The sequence below is a fragment of the Scylla paramamosain genome, chromosome 11 (assembly GCF_035594125.1).
Source record: "Scylla paramamosain isolate STU-SP2022 chromosome 11, ASM3559412v1, whole genome shotgun sequence".
NCBI lineage: Eukaryota > Metazoa > Arthropoda > Malacostraca > Decapoda > Portunidae > Scylla > Scylla paramamosain.
In genome coordinates, this window is record NC_087161.1 from 28,708,523 (window position 1) to 28,713,522 (window position 5,000).

Sequence of the window (5,000 nt, forward strand, 5' to 3'; positions counted from 1 at the left end):
CATGTCTTCAGATCCTTCTCTCCATTACATCTCTCTCTCTCTCTCTCTCTCTCTCTCTCTCTCTCTCTCTCTCTCTCTCTCTCTCTCTCTGTGCAGGGCCTGGGGGCGGGACGGTCAGTTCAGTACAACAGGCTGCTCGCTATTGCACGGCCCTCAAACCTTTTCTTTTTTTCTCTCCTTTTTTTTTTCCGAGTGACTAGCGGTGCAGGAGCCGACACTTCAAACTGCGCCTCTGCACCGCGCCCGCCCGCCTGCTTCAAGGGGAACGCTGGGGCCTGCACGCTGCCTGACGGTGCTGCGGCCGCGTCCAGACCCCTGCGCAACCCTCCACGCTTTGCACCAATGAAGCTACAGGGAGTCAAGCTGTGTGTGTGTGTGTGTGTGTGTGTGTGTGTGTGTGTGTGTGTGTGTGTGTGTGTGTGTGTGTGTGTGTGTGTGTGTGTGTGTGTGTGTGTGTGTGTGTGTGTGTTGGGTTGGTTTAGTCTGTACTCAAGCACTGCAACTACAGCACTATAAGGAGGAGGAGGAGGAGGAGAAGGAGGAGGAGGAGGAGGAGAAGGAGAAGGAGAAGGAGGAGGAGGAGGAGGAGGAGGAGGAGGAGGAGGAGGAGGAGGAGGGGCGGGGTAGTGACTCATCCCGCCCACACAAGCAAGGTAAATGCACGCAACCAGCTGGCAGGTAGGCACGCGCGCACGCACACGCACGCACGCACGGACACACACACACACACACACACACACACACACACACACACACACACACACACACACACACACACAAAGGATACGTCCATCACACACCTAACCACAACAAAAGGAAATAAAAACAGCTTGAACGGAAAAAAAAAAAAAACAATGCAATGAAAAGCGGCAGCTGAATCCATGGCATGTATAGAACTTGTATGCAAATAAAAAAAATACATAAATAAGTAAAACACACAAACACGCATTGCAAAACAAACAAACAAACAAACAAGTGTAAATATTATCATGCGGGCATGTGGCAGTCAGGCAATGAACTTACCGGTAAGCCTTAGTTAGACGTACATATCATCATCATCATCATCATCATCATCATCATCATCATCACCATCATCTTCCACTGCGTTGCTAGGAGACAGTTCACGGGTTCTCCTACGCATGGCACACCACCACCACCACCACCATCATCTAAAATGTACCCCAGTTCTTCGTTGCTTCCTCGCTTAACTCTCCACTGCATTCAGAAAGACTTTAGTTAAAGCTACAAAAGTTTTCAAGGATGTTTTTTACAGTTCTAGTGACAGATTAACAAGATTTCTACATTATCAACAGGAGGAACAGTCTTGAGAACCCGGCTGATAATGTCTGTGACCTTTGGAAACTGTGGAGGTGAGAGAGCGAAGCGTTTCTTGTCTATCTCAACCTATCGTCACTCATCGCTCGCCCTTCCCGCTCTCCGTCTCCCGCCTCCCCCACGCCTACCCAGCCACCCCATTCAAGTTAAGTGTGGTATCGTGTAATGGGTGACCACGTAACAAGTGCTAGGCAACAGGTGACGCCCTTGTAACTAACCGCAATGCCACAAACTTGCAGCATTTCAGGACCGTAACTTAGTTTGAAAAAAAAAATAATAATTTCTCTCTCTCTCTCTCTCTCTCTCTCTCTCTCTCTCTCTCTCTCTCTCTCTCTCTCTCTCTCTCTGGATAAACACTCGTTATCTGCCTCACATCCTCCCATCTTCAGCATCTTGCACCCGATACCACCACCACTACTGTCTCCACTACCACCACTGCTAAAAACTGGCCGGGTGTCGGAACAGCTGTGGGTGTAGCGGGCGCCTTGCTCTACGCTCTGGAGAGAAGTCTATGATCGTCCGTTCAGTCTCCCGCCACTTAAATACTCGCGCCAAAAGGATAATTTCTTTGTTTATTTGCTCACCCGCCTCTCCCTCCCTCCCTCCCTCCCTCCCTCCCTTCCTCCTTCTCGTTCGTTGCTCATTGTTAACCCCGTCAGTGTTATAACGGCTTCACTTTCTCGCTAATAAAACTTAGTCCAAATATAAATAAGTCAATAATCACGTCCTTCCTTTTCTCCAGTGACTAAATCAAACGGCTTTTTTTCTAACTTCCTCCCTTTCTTCCAAATTCACGTTTATCCTTCCTAACTTCCTTCTCTTCCTGACCCAACCACACCTACTTAAGCCAAAGATTCCGTGAACACTACTAACATATACAAGCGTGGAAAGTAAGTTACTGAGAGAGACAAATAAGGTGACGGTAGTAAAAGTGAAGTGAAGGATAGTGAAATGGTGACAATACAAATAATTCTCTCTCTCTCTCTCTCTCTCTCTCTCTCTCTCTCTCTCTCTCTCTCTCTCTCTCTCTCTCTCTCTCTCTCTCTCTCCATGACTATTTTCAAAGGCCACAGAGAAGATTAACCAGGTTCTCAAGTGTTTCTCCCGTTAATCATATAGAAATGTTGTTATTTTGTGATTAGAACCATAAAACAAGACCCTTGAAAACCCGTGTAACTTCAACTATAGATCCTTTTGAATGTAGTGGAGTGGCGCATAAGTTTCAGAATATCCTCCTCTCTTTCTCTCATCTCTCCCTCTTCTTCCTACTTCTCTTTCCTTCAACCAATATCCCCGAACCTCGCTCCCTCCTCCTCCTCCTCCTCCTCCTCCTCTCCCGCCCTTCCTCCTCCCTCCAGCCTGCAGCAAGTCCCTCCCACCTCCTGTTCCCTCCTCGCCTCCCCTACGGCTGGGCATTCAAGCGTAACACAATCCAGTGGTTGACCCAAGCTGTACGTACATGGGCACAGGGCACCCATCAATGACTCTTCTTCTGGAAATAGATTGTACTTTTTAGTGAGTGAGTGTGTGTGTGTGTGTGTGTGTTATACGTAACGTAGCATCGCACGCACACACACACACACACACACACACACACACACACACACACACACACACACACACACACACACACACACCAGATCCCAACACACAAATTATCACTACCACTACCACCACAATCACCACCACCACCACCACCACAACCATCGCAATGATTTTTTTTTTTACTTTTTTTCCTTCTCCTTTTCTTCCTCAGACTCAAATTACGAACACTGTATCTAATTTCCTCCTCCTCCTCCTCCTCCTCCTCCTCCTCCTCCTCCTCCTCCTCCTCCTCCTCCTCCTCCTCCTCCTCCTCATTACCTGTATCCTTTCTCACTTTTAATTCCGGCATCTTTAACGCGTTCATGAGAGAGAGAGAGAGAGAGAGAGAGAGAGAGAGAGAGAGAGAGAGAGAGAGAGAGAGAGAGAGAGAGAGTGTGTCACGAGCCTTGATGTTCATGTTAGTAGTAGTAGTAGTAGTAGTAGTAGTAGTAGTAGTAGTAGTAGTAGTAGTAGTAGTAGTAGTAGTAGTAGTAGTAGTAGTTGTTGTTGTTGTTTTTGTTGTTGTTTTTGTTGTTGTTGTTGTTGTTGTTGTTGTTGTTGTTGTTCGAATACCTTTCTTGAATATTGTACAGTAGCAATCTTTTATACTTGAGTTGCAATAAATGAGAGGCACTTGTGTTGCATCGTGTGTGTGTGTGTGTGTGTGTGTGTGTGTGTGTGTGTGTGTGTGTGTGTGTGTGTGTGCGCATGTTGCGTCAACTTTCTTCTTTCTTGGCCACACACACACACACACACACACACACACACACACACACACACACCAGTGGTTACATTAGCCTCAGCCTCATTTCACAACAACTGTCTAGTTTTACGGTCCGTTCTGGATAGGATAACGATCAACTACCACCACCATCTCTACCATCACCATCACCACAGCCACCATCACCATCACCACCACCACCACCACCACCACTCTACGTACCAACAATAAAGCAACAGTGACTTTGATAATGCTTCTAGTAAAACTGCAAAAGCAACTACTGTATATGTATATTAATGGATTACTGGAGATATATGATTGGCAGGTTTAATAATAATAATAATAATAATAATAATAATAATAATAATAATAATAATAATAATAATAATAATAATAATAACAATAACAAACAAACGATAAACAGAGAGAGAGAGAGAGAGAGAGAGAGAGAGAGAGAGAGAGAGAGAGAGAGAGAGAGAGAGAGAGAGAGAGAGAGAGAATGGAACACACAAACACACACACATTTGACATTCTTAGCTACGGAAGGACGGAAGGTCGAGACACATAACACAAATTATTCATGAATACTTTAACTTTTTTTTCCCCCAAAGTCGCTTTTTTTTTACCGCAGCCGGATTGAAAACTCCATAGCGCATGAACACACACACACACACACACACACACACACACACACACACACACACACAGAGAGAGAGAGAGAGAGAGAGAGAGAGAGAGAGAGAGAGAGAGAGAGAGAGAGAGAGAGAGAGAGAGAGAGAGAGAGAGAGAGAGAGCTCCTGAAACTCTCCCTCTCCCGCCAATACCAAAGCGCGCAGTCAAGGTCACCACCACCACCACCACCACCACTACCACGACCACTGCAGCCACCCTTCAGCTTCCCTTCAGCACGGCGCCTCTTGACCCACACTACTACTACTACTACTACTACTACTACTACTACTACTACTACTACAATTACTACTACTACTACTACTACCACTACTACTACTACTACTACTACTACAACTTCGTGTACTGTTTACGGGCGACTGTACAGTAAACAAGGTCTTCAACTGCTTGGTGCTAGAAAAGACGGTATATTGTCACTGGAAGCATGAAAACATCTTTGAAGACCTCACCATCTTGAAGAGGTAGCTAAACCATCACTAGAATCATAATACCACTCATGAGAACCCCATTAACTTTCACTAGAAGTCTTGCAATACACCGTTACAATCATGAAAACACCCGTGAAAACCCCCGCTACCTTCCACTGGGGTCTCTTAAATTCGCCCTTGAAAACACTATGGTAAATCCTTGTAATAAATGAACAATGTTAAACCTTTATCAAGCTATCAAG

At 45.7% G+C, this 5,000-nt stretch overlaps 1 long non-coding RNA gene across 1 annotated transcript in view; it reads right to left on the reverse strand.

Annotated features, from left to right (window-relative positions):
- Positions 1-1,957: 1,957 nt before the first annotated feature.
- The window catches only part of LOC135105228 (uncharacterized), a 21,558-nt gene continuing 18,515 nt past the window's right edge, over positions 1,958-5,000 (reverse strand). The window contains exon 3 of the long non-coding RNA XR_010270760.1: positions 1,958-2,827. This is a non-coding gene — a long non-coding RNA (uncharacterized LOC135105228). The remainder of the gene's footprint in view (positions 2,828-5,000) is intronic.